The following is a 16,918-nucleotide window of genomic DNA, read 5'->3' on the forward strand; positions in this document are numbered from 1 at the left end:
TTTTTAGTTTCTTTTGCTATGGATCTCCAATTTCATACCACTATGGTCTGATAATATACAGGGGATAACTTCAATTCCTTTGCACTTCCTTAAACATGTTCTGTGTGTGAGTATGTGGTCTATTTTGGAGAATGACCCATGTGCAGCTGAGAAGAATGTGTATTCTGATTTGTGGGGTGGAAGACTCTGTAAACATCTGTTAAGTTCATTTGTTCAAGAGTTCGATTGAGTTCTAGTATTTCATTACTTATTTTTTGTCTAGTTGATCTACCTATTTGTGACAATGGGGTGTTGAGGTCCTCCACTACAATTGTATTAGTGCATATATGACTTTTCATGTCCATTAGTATTTGTTTTATATAGTTGGGTGCACTAGTGTTTGGTGCATAGATATTTATGATTGTCATCTCTTCCTCTTGGAGTCTTCCCTTTACAAGAATGTAGTGTCCTTCTTCATCTCTCTTAATCAGTGTTGGTTTGAAATCTACTTGATCTGCAAAGAGGATAGCTACCCCTGCTTTTCTTTGGGTTCCCGTCACATGGAGTATTGTTTTCCACCCTTTAACTTTCAGTCTATGAGTTTCCTTTTAAATAAGTGTGTTTCTTGTATGCAGCATATTGTTGGATTTTGCTTCTTGATCCATTCTGTCAGTCTATTTCTTTTGATTGGTGAATTGAGACCATTAACGTTGATGGTTATAACTGAAACGTATTGACTTGTCATTGCCATGACTTTTACTTTTTGTTGGGTTCTCCCCCTTTACATTTAATTTCTTGTCATGCCAGATGGGTTCATTCTGCTTTGCTTCCTGGGGTTGTGATCCTCAATGTCTGTTCCTAGGATATTGTGTAAAATTCTTTGGAGTGCTGGTTTGGTATTCCCAAAGTTCCTGAGGTGCTCTTTATCATGAAAGTATCTTATTTCTCCATCCATTTTGAAAGATAGTTTTGCAGGGTACATCAATCTGGGTTGGAGGCTGTTTTCTTTTAGGGCTTGGAATATGTCACTCCAAGCTCTTCTTGCCTTGATGGTTTGTGTTGAGAAGTCTGCTGTGATTCTGATGGGTTTTTCTTTGTATGTGATTTGTTTCTTTTCTCTGACTGCTTGGAGAACTTTGTTCTTCTGTTGAGTTTCTGGAATCTTAACAATTATATGCCTATGTATAGATTTTTTTTGATCAAGGCTATTTGGAGTCCTATATGCCTCACTTATCTGTATGTCAAGCTCTTTTCCCCTGCTTGGGAAGTTTTCTGCCATTATTCCTGTGAAGAAATTTTTCATGTCATCTGCACTCTCTCCTGTTTCTTCATTGACTCCAATCAGTCTTATGTTATTCTTCTTTGCATCATCTAGCAGCTGCTTGATTTCTCATGTTCCCTTATAATTTTGAAGCAATTTTTCTTTTCCTGGTCACTAATTGTAATCTTATCTTCTCTATCAGAAATTCTGTCCTCACATTGGCTCATTCTGCTGTATAGACTTTTAATGGAGTTTTTCATGTCCTGGAAATCTATTTGCATCTGTTTTATAGATTCCATTTGTTTCCTATGTTGGGATTCCATCTTGTTCCTGAGCTCCTCTCTAGATTTATTAATCATGTCTTACACTAGGGGCACATTTTCTCCTGTTATCTGAGAAATTATTTCTGATTTCATTTTTTTCAAATCCCCTTTTGTTGCCAGTTCAGTGGGTCCAGGTGGTTGAGTATCAGAGCGTTCCATCTCATTTCCCTTTGGGGTTGCTGTAGGTGATCTGGAAGTCTGGTTTTGAGACTTATTTACATGTTTTCTCATTTCAACTGAGGGTGGGGCAGTGCTGTTGGCGCCTGCACAGATTACCTCCTCTGAGCTGGCAGAGGTGGGAGGGACAGGGGCCTGGAGCAGCAGTAGGGATAGTGGCCCAAAAGCCCTTTCCTCTGGGCTGGAAGCAGCGGGAGGGACAGTGGCCAGGAAGCCCCTTCCTCTGGACCAGGAGCAGTGGGACAGCAGCTCAGAAGCCCCTACCTCTGGGCTGGGAGTGGTGGGACTCAGTACAGTGGTCTGGTTGTCCAGTGTCCTCTGCGTCTTTGTAGTGTAGAATCAGGTGGCTGTACAGAGGAGTGGGATGGGGGGGGTGTCCAGTGGATTGTTCCCGGGGTGCAGGCTGATTCAGTGTGTTGCACACGACTCGTGACCTCGGTAGGGCGTGTGCAGACCTGCCTGCCTGTAGCAGGCTGATTTGGGGTGTTCCGCGCAACTCGGGACCTCAGTAGGGCGTCAAGACAGCTGCTGCAGCCTGCTAAGTCCACTGCTCCATTCCACTGATGCATTTCTCCATGGAGGGCTCTGGGATCACCAGTAGTTGCCATGCATGTGCAGGTTCAGCCAACTGTCTCTCACTGAATGTCTGGGCTCTCAGAGAGAGTGCTGCTTGCTGCCTATCTCCTCTTCATTGAAGTCTCTCTCTTTACTCTCCAGTTCTCACCTCAGATCCTTCCAAGATCCCAGGGACTCAGTTTCCTCCTTCTCCTCACACTGCTATATTCCAGTATCAGGAAACCAACTCTCAGAGAAGCTCTTTCTCTGCTGCTTACCACTCTCCCATCTTCCCGGAGGTCCTCTGAGTCCTAAACGATTAACCCCTTCCCCAAGGACATGTTTTTTCTGAATCCACTGGTCTGGACTCTGCATATCTCTGAGAAGCTATTTTAAGAGAAATATGGCCCAGGAGCCAGAGCTCTTGCCTAGCTGAACCTAAGACTTACAAAGGAAAGAGGCTCTAGGGACCAGATGTTGATTGGATCAGTGACAAGCATCTTCCTAAGACTGCCAGGAACTCCACAACCTTTTCAGAAATCAGACAGCTAGAAAGAGGAAGGACTTGCCAGGCTTCTTGAAGTCTCTAACTCTTTTCTGTGCAGCTGAAATATGGGGGAGTGGGGCAATGCACAGTGTAATCTGTTTTGCCTCTGTTTGGGCTTCACAATGGAGTTGAAACTTATAGACCATGACATTCACTGACATTGAATATGTCTTAGTCCATTTTCTGTTGCTGTAACTGAATACCACAAATGGAGTAAATTATAAAGGTTTATCTACCAGATCTCATGAGAGCTTCCTCTCTGGTGGGGACTGTGCAGAGTAATGCGATGGTGCAGGGTGTCATACAGCAAAAGGGGCACATACAAGGGACTGAGCCAAACTGACTTGAGCATATTTGCTGTCAAAGTGAGCACCAAACTGATTTTATAGGCCATTAACCCAAATTAATCCATTAATCCTTGAACAAATGAATTCATTTTTGAGGGCAGACCTTTGGTCGTTTAATTATTTCTTAAAAGGCCTACCTGACCAAACCTCTTAATACTAGTGGATATTAAATTTGAGTTTTTGTGGAGATGTTCAAACCATTACAGAATGGCTACAGTGAATGTGGCTATACCCCAATCAGGTATGCATTATTGATCCTATTTGAAGTTTCTGATCTCACATCCATTTAGGAAAGTCTAGCAAATCATTGTAGGTACAATTCAAATTCCTCTTCTTAAGATTACCCTTCTTGACTTCTAGAGGAACCTTCAGCTAACAGTGATTGTTTGCATTAGGTGATTTGACCAAATGTTTGACATCTTCCCAATCTCTTCCAAAGAGGTGGAAGAAAGTCTTCCTCAACTTTACATTTGCCATACCACCTAGAATAGATGCTTGCACACAGTAGGTGTTCAATAAATGGTACATGAATAACAGCTTTGCATTGAGGAAAGTAATCTCAATTTTGTGGCCTATAATATCTAACATGTATTTATTGTCGGAAAGATAAGTGAAAAAAAGAATTGCCAAATTGGAGCCTTTGCAAACATATACTATGTGAAACATCCACTGAAACAATAGTCTCATTTAATAGTATGAACTCTAACTCCGTGATAGCTGGTCATTCTTAAAGTCATCCTGGATTTGTTTTACTTCAAAAGATCAGGATGCTGAGCATAGAGCTATGAAACATTCCTTTAGAGAAGACTTCTCAGAACTAAATAAAAGAGTGGCTTCTTAACCTTGCAAAAAGATGGTGTTAATTTTGGCTCCAGACAAGCCCTGAGCTGTCTCCAAGTGGAGATGGCAGGATGAGATAAACATGGCTGTATGATGTCACTGAAATGGCCTTATTTTTATCAAAAGCTAAATTCAAATACCCTCAAGAGGAAGAGTTGTTTTGTTTTTCCTTGAATCACTACAGCTTTCTTTAATTAATTTTGCCTCTGTAGGTGCCAGAATTTTCCAACAGACTACAAGTTCAGTGGTGGTGACTGCTGGACTAAGGCAGTGAGGGTGAAAAGGGGGAGATGATATGAGAGACATTATAGGGTAAAAGTTGAAAGTCACTAATCAAGTTTTGATAGAGGAAAAAATGGAGGTCAGGGTAAGTTTCAACTTGACTTCAGGGGAGAACTGTGGTACTATTCACTTAAAAGGGAAACCCAGGAGGAAAGATAATAATGTGGTGGACTCTATGATGGCCACTCAGCTACTTTTCTTGGATCTGAGTCATTGTAGATAATTTCTCAGCCTTCATCTTCTGATTAGGATGACTTCCTTTCACTTTCTTTCCTGGTGAGTGGCTTAGCTAACAATTAACTACAAGAGGGGAAACACAACATACAAGCTCAATTTTCCAAATGATTACCCCACTGTGGAGCATAAAGCAACACACTTGTCAAGTGGAAGATACATGAGCATGTTCTTTGCACTTGGCTGTGTAATTCATCTTTGGACATGTGTCAGGGCCTAATAAGGACTTTATTTTATGGTTAGGTAATGGGATTCAATGGGGCTGTTATGGCTTGTGTTTAGATGTCCCCCTAAAGCCTCATGCTTCTTCTAGGTAGCTGAATCTAGAGTATATGATTGATTCACGATGGGGCTAGTCCTGAGGGTTACCCACCCTAAGTACTCTAAATAAAAGGGGCAGAAAGAGGCTGTTAAGGTCCCTTGTTACCTTTGCTACCTTGTGTGTGCCATGTTGTTTCTCCTCTGCAATGCCTGTTTGCCATCACTGCCTTAGACCCAACTGATTATGGACTAAAACCTCTACACACTGTGAGCAAATAAACCTTTTCCCCTTTAACTTTGGGTGCTGAGTATTTTTATCTCAGCAATGAGAGAAAAGTAACTAACACAAGGGCCTTACTGAAATAACAATTATCCTATCTGTGAGCCCAGACTGTAGATGTGGGTACCAGATACTTACAATAAGGATCTAGGAACTCAGGGACAAGTGCACACAGGTTGACAAGTCTCTGCCAAACATCCGGTGTGCATTTTAGGTAGGGTCCTTATAAGGCCTCTACTAACCTTTACAAAAGGAAGGGACATCTGTGATAGAGGGGTGTATGCCCACAGGGAACATGGCTCAGCTGGTGGTCAGTGTGTTCAGTAAATACAACCCAGGATTAAGCACACAGTTTGGGAAAGGGAATGTGAGCTGGATTTTAGCTTTCACTGCTCCCCTCAAGTGCTCTCTCTTCTTTGAAGTAACTGAGCCACAATGTAAGGCAACCTCAGGGCCTCAGATAACCCTTAACCCACCTGAAGGGGCATCACAAAATGGCCCAGAATTAAGAGCCTTTTTGTGGAGACAGCAAAATCTTTTCTAATAAAGAACAATGTAAAGAGTATTGAATACTCGCTGTGTGCACTTTAGGGGAATATGTAAGTGATTATTAAATAAATGATAAATGAAAGAATCTGTCTCTATGCATAATATTATAGGAGACTCAGATTGTGAGAGAGATGGGTAGTGAGGCTCCATGCTGACATCCCTCAAACTCTAATAGAAGGAGAAATCCTATTTCCTAAGAGTCCCAAAGTTCTAAGATTTAATCTCATTGGATCATGTGACCATCCATGAGCCAATGACTGTAGTCGGAAAAAAGAACTACTCTAGATGGTTTCTCAGGCTTATCAGAACGCCCTGTGGTAGACAGATTTAAGATGGCTGCCCCTGGTTCTTATCTCCTGGTCTTCATGCCTTGTGTGTTCTCTCTTTTTTTTTTTTCATATTAAGAATGTCGGGGTTTATTTAGCATTATATCTGAGGTTCTAAGGAGAACAAAAGAAGAAATAAAAAATGGATCCCACATTCAATTTTGAGGAGGCTCAGTAAAATGAAAGCACAAAGCCTGTAACCAATCTTCAGAGTATGAAATGTCACATTTATAACACACACAATATATGTACTATGGGGACTTCCTGGCAAACGAAGATGGTTTCAATACAGTAACTGTAGACTTTCTAATCTGAAGATTCCAATCCATGTTGTTTTGTTCTTTGTCTCAATTCCAACCTAAAATTCTAGGGAAAAAATTAATAATCTGGAAAGATTCTAGGGCGTAAAAGACTGAGAGGGTATGATGTCGGCCCCGAGAAACAGGTAAATTGGCCTAGTGTTCAAGAAACATAATGCTACCAAAAGCCTGGAAGCCATAGTACTTAATCTTAGACTTGGTAAAAGAGACAATCTCTTTCAGTTACAATTTCATGATTACATAGAAAGTCAATTCTTCAGACAGTAAGAAGAGGCCAAAATAATTATTAGGATTTTTAGAAACAAAAAAAGAGGTACCAGAGTTTATAAAATGAATCATTGACCCACCTATATGTATGCCCAAAATTAGTCCTGCCCAGGCTTCCAGGATAAAGAAATACAAAAATGAGAAGGTAACATACAAGAAAATATTTTTAAAACCACAGATGGCAAAAAAGGAAAAAGAGCTTTAGATATGTAGTAATGTTTCCTTAGCCTTTCTTGAAAAGTAATGTTATTGTATAAGCCAGGGAGGAAATGCAGGGAGAAAACAACATAAGGATTGGTATTACATCAGTAGAATCTATTTAGTATCTTTAATAATTCTATTATTACTAATGCCTTCCACAAAAGGGCATTATAGCTCTTTAAGTTTATTGCAAAAAAGTCTTTAAAAAACTCAGCCCTACCATTGAAGCTGTAAGACAATTTTTCTTTGGTACCAAGGAATCGAACTCATGACCTTGCACTTATGAGGCAGGCGGCAGAACCACTGAGCTAAATCCCTGGCCCCTGACAATTTTTTTTGAGACGGGGTCTCACTATGTATTTCAGGCTGGCCTTGAACTTTTTATGTAGCCCAGGTTGACCTTGAACCTGCAGTGATGCTCCTGCCTCAGCCTCCCAAGTACTGGGATTACAGGCACAAGCCAACTCACCTAGCTATAAGACAAATTTTTAACTATTGGCACTATACTATGAAGCAATATGAACATCTTATTTCAATAAAAAGGATAATATTTCACTGGGAGATAGAGTCAACAGATTTTTTTTTCTCATATCCATATCTAATAGGGCTATCTTACTGGCTACTTTTTAAACAGATGTAAATTTTGAAAAAAAATGCCAAAAGCCATGTTTTGCTCAAGAATACTATTGTTCAAATACTGCACAGGCTGTTTTACAGCAGATACTCATTTGCCAAGCTTCAGATGGCAAAATGCTAAGTTGTGAATTTGGTATTGTCCAGCGAGTTGCTTCTCCCTGCTCTGGAGACTCTGGTGCCATGGGCTGCTGAGAAGTCACCCTGCTGCCACTTTCTTCTCACAGTTGGATCCACTAGGAAGGATCATTCATGTCCTTAAAATGCAAGGCCGAGCAGAAACCCTCCCACAAATCCACTGGATATCACGATGTTCTATTTGATAAATTCTGTTGCTTCTTCGATTACATTGTCAATTTCAGGTGCTGCTTTATTTGCTCGTTTCTTAACCTGTCTTTTTGCTTTGTTTACATCTTTTTCAACTCTCTCCCAGTCGATCTGCACTATGACTGGCAATCTTTAGGAGAAGAAAGCCACCACCTACTGCTGTTGCTGCAAGTTTTGCAACTTTCTGGAACAAAAATCCTGCACACCAGCCAGTCATGCCACCCATTGAAATCTGGGTAGCTACTGAGTATTTCTCCACCATAGGTCCTGATCGGTGGCCAAACACTCGATTCCACCAGTGGTGTCTTCTTGCATACTCTGCTAAATCCAACATTTCGTAAGAGTCATCATCACTTTCATATTCTTGAGGAGTGGGGTTCTGGGAGGCCATGATACCTCCGGCGGCCAGTTCTGGAGTGGTCCCCGCCCACCCTCCTCTCCCCTGCACTTTAAGGACCGCTCTAAGCCGAAGAAGAAATCTGTGATTTATCTTTTCCCTTCCTCCTCCTTTTATTTCCCTTCTCCTCCTTCCCCTCCTCCCGGCCTGTCGTTCTGTCTCCACCTACTTCCGTGTTCTCCTTTTTTTAAGTGTGGGCTCAACTTCCAATGAATAGAATACACCAAAAATGATAGTATGTCACTTTTGAAGTTAAATTACAAAAAAAAATTTGTGACTTCCATTTTTCTCACACTGTCTCTCTTAGAGACCTCTTTTGAAGGAAACCACTTACTACGTTGTGAACCACACTATGGAGAGGTCCACATGGTACAAAACTGATAGCTCTGTTTAACACCCAACAAGAACTGAGGCTTGCCAACAGCAATATGAGTGAGTTTAGAAGCAGACCTATCCCCATTTGAGCCTTGAGAGAATTATGACCCTGGATGACACCTTGCCTTCAGTCTCATGAGAAATTGTGTGGGGGAAAAAATTGCACAGGAAAGCCTGACTGACAGAATTCTAATCTACAAAAGCTGTGAGAGAGCATTTGTTATTTTAAGCCACTAAGTATTTAGACAATTTGTTGTATATAAGGAGATGTAAGAAAAAATATAATGAATGTTTAAATTTTTGTTAAATTTTATTATAGTACATGACACATCACTGTTAATCTCCCCCTCAAAATACTCCCCTCCAATTCGAACACATTTACCGCATCATTCTTGCTGCTTTCTGAAGTTCTCTGTAAGTCTTTTATGTCTTTAGTTGTGCTATCACAGTTGCCTCCATGTCCTGAATCGATTCATAATGTTTACCTTTCACAGTCATATTGACTTTGGGGAAGAGCCACAAGTCATACAGTACCAGACCCAGTGAATACGGCGGATGATAACATGCTGTAATGTTTTCATTTGACAGAAATGGCCATAAACTGTGGATCAATGAGGTATGATCAAAATATTTAATTAAATACTTAAATTTTAAATTAAATATTTAAAAATACATTGTTTATTTAAATATTTAAATAAAAATTTAAATAAAATATATTTAAATTTAAATAAAATATTTTAAAATATATTACAGTAAAAGATACACTGTCATCAGTGTCCCTCAGAATACTCCTGCTTGCTTTGAACACACTTATTCCATCATTCTTCGAAATGTATCTTTTACTCTAAAAAGTTTTTTTTTAATTTAAGCATTTACTGTAGGTTTTCACCACTCCTGTAGATTACCAGTACAATCCCCAATCCCTCCATTACACAGAAGGAATTAGGGTGGGGACTACTTCCTGTTTGGGGAAACAAACACCCTGGCCTGAGAATAGGGGAGGCATGGCCCCAAAGGAATCCTGGCCCTCAAAATCACATATTCATTATCACATCCAATACAGGTTCTTTTGACTGAATGTATATGTTTCAAAATTATAAAACAAAAGCATTCTTCTGACAACTTAGCCACAAAGGGAAAAAAAAATACTTTCATATGGATGCATCAGCCATAGATTTATACTGACCTGGCTTACCAGAAACTTTCCAAAACTATGGATTATGAGTAATGAGAGGTGGGAACACAGTGTTGACAATGGTTTTATCTTCTGTTCACCTCATCAGAGGGGAATTGCTCAGACTAACTTTAAGAGGAACTTTTCTATTCCTTTAGAGCTGGCTGCTTTGGACTTTTAGTTCCATTATAGAAACCTTGAAGTACTCCTCGTTGATAAGGATACTTTCTTTCCCTTCCCCAATAAATACAAAATTGAATAGTCTAAGAAGAAGCTGAAATATCCATGATCTTTTGTTACAGTATTGTGCATTTGCAGTTCAATTTTGAAATCTGGCATTGAGATCTCATTTAAAATTTTTCTTCCAAAATATCCTTGAAGCAGCAAAGTAAAAAAAAGAGTAGGCTCTGAATTGCTTTAGTTGCTCCAGGATATGCAATATGGTGGACTGAATTCTCATTTGGTTCACTTCTGTATCTCTATTCACCATGTGTGGCTCATGTTAAGTGCAACAGGAAAAATACACTGCTCTAAAGTATTTGGTCACTAGAAAAAGTAAAAGTACTAAGGAGTGTGGAAGACTGGAATACTGCTTGTGCCCAAACCAGGCCGTAAGCAGTGTAGGCTGTGAAGAGTTAACCCCACAATTGGCTTATTTTGAGGAGTCCAGCCAAAGCCTATATGCCAAGGTCAGAGTAACTCACACCTGAATTCCATTCCCACAACTAAAACCTTCTTCTTTTTTTTTTACTAAAACCTTCTTAAGCAGAAGGACAATGTACTAATTACAACCTTATATTTTGTCTATTCTGTTCCTAATTCGAGAATGCTTTATCTTTTTCCTTTATGAGGCTTCCTTACATTAGTTTCCATAGAAACCACACAACTGTGCATCTTTGCACAAAACTTCACCCTTGCATGTAGCTTGCCTTTACGCCAATTGATTACCTATAAAAATCAATGGCTTGGACTGGCCAGCATCTTTGTCAGTTGCACTGGGATTGATTGTCCTGGCACCCTGCTTTCTGTCTTATTTCTGTCTTTTAGTTTTTTACCTCAGGACTGCATCATACACTGAGCAGGAGACTGGAGCTTACTGCAGAGGTTTCCAGTAACACTGCAGAAGTCCCTAGCAAAGGAGACTTTGGCTTGGTATCAATAATCCACTAGAACCCAAGTCTTTCCAAATAAAAGATGAAAGTCACAAAGTAGAGAGGTTAGGAAATAAATTGAAAACGAAGAGAACTGAACACTATGAGTACTATTTCTTAGGACCATGAGAAGTATGTTATTTTGTGCAGCTACTAGATAGTGTAGCATTTGCTTGACACTATATAGCATGCAATTAATTAATTGACTGAGTTTGGGGATAGTTTGACCTAGTGAGATGTTGAGAGTGACATTGAGGGACTCAGTTAATGTGTGTTTTCAGATTAATAGCTGCTCAGTGTGCTACTGGCTAACTGTAACCTTTCTATAAACACGGAGCCCACATTTATTAAAAATATTTCTTTACAATCAACTAAGCACCTTTTTGAAGATCTGATTACTCATAACTGAGTTAAAAAAACAACTTCTATCATGTTTCTGTACCCCAAAGTTACAGTTCTGAAGTCTGAAGGAATGGTGAAGATCTAATGGAATCTCTGAAGAGCTATCTCTGAAGCTTCTACCTGAGCTCCATGTTGCAAGTCCCTCTCTTTTGCTCTGGAGGCGGTGTCTTGGTGCAGTCATGGGCTGGCCGTCCTGGCTTTACCCCATCTGCCTCATTTCAGACCCATCGTGGCCTCTGACTCATCCTCCAGTAGTGCTCTCACCGATATGCTGCTGTGTTGGGTGATACTGCCTGCTTCATCAGACTTTTACTCAACTAGGGAAAAGGCTTCTGGCTTTTGTACTTTTACCACTTCATCTCCCCACAAGGTCTAGGAGATTCAGTAAAAGAGCAAAGTCCAAAACCTGTAACTGAGCTCACTCTGATACTGACCTCCCATCTTGCAGCTGTGTTAGTACAAAGAACTCTTTCTGCCCTCACAGTGAGTCTTGCCAGCTCCATTGGCCATAAGACATTTCTGAAAATGGCATGGGTATTGAGCATCAAACTGAGACAACCCAGTTCTCATAAGAGATCATCACAGCTGGGTATGGTGGCTATGCATTCTGGGAGGCTGAAGCAGGAAGATCACAAGTTTGAGCCCTGCCAGGGCAAATTAGTGAGACCCTGTCTCTAAATAAAAAATTTGAAAATGGCTGAGGTTGTAGTTCAGTGTAAAGGCCAAGAGTTCAATCCCCAGTATGTTTGTGTATGGGGATTAGAACTGAGCTCATAATGTGAAACACAATATTGTTTACTGAGGGATTGGATTCAAAACAACACTGTATTGATATTAATAAGAGAAAATTCAAGAAATGATTAACATTGAATATGGGGTGTGAACAAACTGTGTTAATCAGCTTTTCACTATTGTAACAAAATTCCTGAGATAATCACCTTAAAAAAGGAAAGATTTAGTTTGGCCTATAAATTCAGAGGTTCTAGTCCTTCATCAGTTCAGTTGTTTTGGACTTGTAGCCAGGCACTACACATCATAGAATGGAGTACATTGTACAGCAACTCATCTTGTAGCAGCTAGGAAGCAAAAAGAAAAAGAGGAGGAGCTGGAGACCCAATGTGTGCTTTAAGGGCAACCCTTCAATGACCTAGCTTCCTTCCATCAGGCCCCACTTTCTAAAAGTTCACCAACCACCTCCCAACAGCATTAGAGGCTGGAGATCAAGCCTTCAACACATGGGCCTTTGCGGGGGACACTCAAAATCCAAATTGTATCACAAATTAAAGAATTTAATATTCTTTAATATTAATATATCTCAATGCAATCTCACTTTAAAGTATTTTAGCCTGCAATGAAGACCCAAACTCTAAAATCAAACCACCACTTAGGCACTGTGTTACATTTCCAGGTCACTGAATCTTTCAGAATCTCAGTTTCCTCATTTGCAAAATGAGAATAGCATAGACATCACCTCATTGGGGTGTCACTAGCATTCCATGAAGTAAAGATACTGGGGACAGAGGAAGCACCTGGCTGAGCTTCTAACCATTATGTATATGGTGTGGGTACATGTATGCATCAAGATTTCTTTATATTATAATACAGATGTTGAAAAGCATTTCCATGCCCCACTAGACAGTGGTCAAAGCATCTATGAAAAGGCTGAGTTCTATTTTTAAAAACTAGCCTCAAATCTTGATTAAAAGTGAGATTTCTAATTTTTTTATTTTATGTATAGTACAAAGTGCTCACAAATAAGTAACATTCTTTTGTATAAACAGATTCCTAGCTTTTTCTGCAGGCCAGGCAGTTCCTCTCAAATTCTGAGAACTCGATGACTTGTTCCAGAATCAACCCATGCTGCATTTGCTATTCAGACCAGATTATTACCAGGCAGTTGGAAGGGTCAAATTCCCACAGCCAATTTTCTATAAAAATCCCAAGTAATTGAAATGGGAAGAAGGTACCCAGTAAAAGTCAGGGTGAATAATTTAGCACAGTAGCTGTCTACAGGCAACAAGACATTTTATTAGAGGGTTGACTAAACTGTTTTTGTCTCCAGAGCATCCTGGATTCAGCCCATCCATCTCCTGGAGAACAAGAAGTGTGGCTAAATGAGCAGGCAGATGGATCTATTATTAACCCTTCTCTGATACCTGAGCTACCCTGTGAATGCTCTTTCATCTCACTCTTTTTTTCTGAATGTGAACAGTGGTGTTGTATGAGATATCTTTCTAAAGTTCCCTACTGAGAAACATCATGACTGGCCATGGTGGTCCCACATAAGCTCAGCTTTGTAGATCCCTTCAAGGGGTAGGCCCATCTGCTAGGATAGGGTTAGGCTGTTACTATTTTGGAAACCTAAACTCAAGTCTTGATTCAATATGATGTTTTAAATCTCCCTACTATGTCACAAGAACAAAATTGTCACAAATAAATGCCCTTTGTTTCTAGTCAAGACCAGTTGGGACATGGAGATACAAGTGACAGACACTCAACTCCAGCGAGATTCTGGAAAAAAATGTATTGATTCATGATTCAAGTATGAATGCAAAGTTACTCACTCACAAGATTGGATGAAGGTCTGGTTCAGAATGATGTTCTCTGCATGTGGTATCTGGAAATCAATGACCCAGGTCAGAGTCTCTGTGTCTCAGAGATCCATAAAATTGGATGTCTAATTCCAGAAAAGAAGAGTTGGATGAAATAATGTGATGGGCAATCAAATCAAAATGAGAGGTTTGGGAAATTCTGTGGGCTCTGATTACCTACATGTTCACTGCAGCCATTTAAAGGACTAATGTGGTGGAATAAATCCTATTGCCAACTGTTTTAGTATGGGCTGAATTGGGCCACCCCCTCCAAGTTATGATGTGAATGTATTTGGAGATATGATCTGGAAAGCTGTGATTAAGATTAAATGAGGTAATAAGAAGGATGGGGCTCTACCCAATTTGAGTGGACACCGGTGACGCATCCTCAGAGGGGGATGATTATGTGAAGACACAAGAGGAAGGTGGTTGTCTGCAAGCCAAGGAGAGAGGACTCAGAAGAAACTAACCCTGCCAACATCTTGCTTATGGACTGTCAGCTTCCAGAGCTGTGAGAAATGAAAGTTCTGTTGTTGAGGATGCCCAATCTGTGGTGTTTTGTTATGGTAATTCTCACAAACTAATACACCAAGCAAATTCTAGCCCTTCTTTTCCTGCATGCCTCATCCTCCACCCCAACACCTTGGTTGTTGTGTCAGGTATTTTTGTTCTTACAGACTCATTCTCTGTTTTGCTCTCTGCCTGGAAAGCTGGATGGGCTACAGCAATGGGCTCTTCTACCCTCTGCCTTCTGGCTGGATTTGGCCAGGGGGAGCCCCCCTCTGGCACCCTGAAAACAGAGAGGAAAACATGACATCAGTGTATGTATCCCCCAACTCCTTTCCTGCACAGCTCCCTCAGGCTGACGACGCCCTCAGTTAAAGATTACATCTCTCAAGGCAGCCTCCTCCATGTGACACTGGTTCTGGTAGCCCTTTCTCTATGCAAGGCCTCAGGCCAGGGAGTGGTGGCAGCTCTGCTGACACTAGCCCTGGTCTATTGTACTATCTCTTGGGCTTCCTACACTCACACTTCTGCTAACAGTCACTCTGTAAATAAACCGTGGCCAAATCATCACAATTTGCCTTATAACACCTCTTCCCTGACTAATAAGCCTTTCTATGAAACAGATGAAAAACAAAATGTTCTCTCCTCTACCGGAAAGAAGAATCACACACAAGAGAGTCCAAAGTGTATTGTATCCTAACATAGAAAGCACAAGTCAAATGAGAAGTTTTTTTAATCATAATCGGTAATCACAAATCACTTCCTTAACCAATACAGTCATTTTTATATCCTGTGGGGGTCACCTTTCATCTTTGCCTTCTAATTATACTTTTTATCTTGGAATCTTTAAGGCTATTTGCCAGTGTCAGCTTATTAAATTGAAACGTGTCTGTGCTTGATAATTTTGACTTCTCAAGATTACCACTGGCAACACAACCAACAATGCATTATGATTTTTTTGGATTTTTTTTCAGAGCTCAATAAAGATTTTCAACTAAGAATTTTTCTTTTACCTTTCAGATATTGAATTTGAATTCATTATACTTATGCTTTGGTTATACAAGAGGGTCAGTGAGATTTCATCTCCTTTATTAACCACTGGGATACATACTTTTTCACTAATTGATTACTTTATCACACATATCACATTCTATAACTGGGGGAACTTCAGAGTCTAGTGTACCCAGTCCTAAAATCTTCTACACAGTGGTGAGAATTTAGTCTCCTAGGAAAACAATAAAAAGTCTGAACATTTAGGGTTCTCTTTCCTTTAGCCAGTAACCTCAACCGCTTCTTTTACGAATTTTATATTCAGTAACTCCAAAGGAAAACTGCCCATTTATTTAATGGCTACTACTTCCCAAGTGTTCCACATTATTTATTTTATTCTCAAAGCAATAAGAAAGTGGACCTAATGATCTCATTTTGATAGCCAAGGAGACAGGCTCAGGAAGGTGGTCTAGTCTGACACAACTATTAAATGGTAAAGGATGAGAGGGTCTTGGTGAATCCAAAGGCAATGACTGGACATTTGAGTGCTGTTGCTGGCTACTTTAGTTCACCTGCTCACTTCTCAGAATGACCTTCACCTGAATCTGGAAAGCTAACCCTGAAATGCTGCTCCCTTGTAATCCTCTACTCTGTCTGAGTTAGATCTCACCCCCTCCAGCCTTTCCTGCCTGGCAACTTGACTCAATAGTGGGACACAAATATTGACAGATTAATAGGTGAAGATGTGAACAAATACTTTCCAGAATTTCACTTGGTAATACAGTGATCTTTTGTCTCCTAAACTAGAATTTCTATTTCTTGAAAATTGAAACCACATTTTCTGTTTCTTTGGCAACCACCCAAGTGTCTTCCCCGACCGTCTCTTGCAGTTTCCTGCTACATATAGGACATCCTCATAATGCCACTGATGGCCTAGAGAATAAAATACAACTGGAAATTATAGAAGGTTTGGCTCATAAAGGAGAAGTACACCACAGTTCCCTGCTTTTTAAATACACATTTTCTAGAGAACAACAAAAAGTCCATCTTGCCTTATTTCTCTGAGGAACCAGATAGCAGATATAAGAACCACTTACAGATAAATTTATGTGCACTTAGTGCTCTGTAGTGCTCTGTTCTACTCTGTTCTTCTATGGCTTCATGGATGTTAAAGGAAAAGAATTGTTTGGCTAGGAATTCAGCTCTGTCTGTGCTGGAGTGAATGGAAAGAAAAGGTTTTACTGCTTTATGTATAATTTATAGAGAATCAGAACACTGCATGTGCGTTTTGCCTCACCATTGAATTTTTTAATTAAGAGGCTTTGGTGAGTTACTCTCAGTCTAGGCCTCAGTGTTTGTATCTTGAACTCAGGTGAAAAGAGGTACATCTGCTACTCATAGATAAAATCAGCTTGATGTAATTTGAGGAACCCTAGAGAGACTTCCCTCTCCCTATGTGTTTCCCACTGGTTTGTCCCAAAACAGGAAAAGAAACTCCACAGTTTCTTGCATCTGAGTTTAGGGAAATGTAGGTTAAACTACTAGTACCTTATTTAGGAAAGTATGGTGATTATTTTGCCTTTCCTTTAAGATGCACATTTCCCCCTTCATTTTAATATTTC

At 40.1% G+C, this 16,918-nt stretch overlaps 1 pseudogene; it reads right to left on the minus strand.

Moving 5' to 3' along the window:
- Positions 1-7,543: 7,543 nt before the first annotated feature.
- On the minus strand, positions 7,544-8,100 carry LOC101708194 (FUN14 domain-containing protein 1 pseudogene; annotated as a pseudogene).
- Between the last annotated feature and the right edge of the window lie 8,818 nt (positions 8,101-16,918).

This window comes from Heterocephalus glaber, unplaced genomic scaffold (genome assembly GCF_053883595.1).
Source record: "Heterocephalus glaber isolate CG9 unplaced genomic scaffold, H.glaber_assembly_v1.0 deba00001538, whole genome shotgun sequence".
Classification (NCBI taxonomy): Eukaryota; Metazoa; Chordata; class Mammalia; order Rodentia; family Bathyergidae; genus Heterocephalus; species Heterocephalus glaber.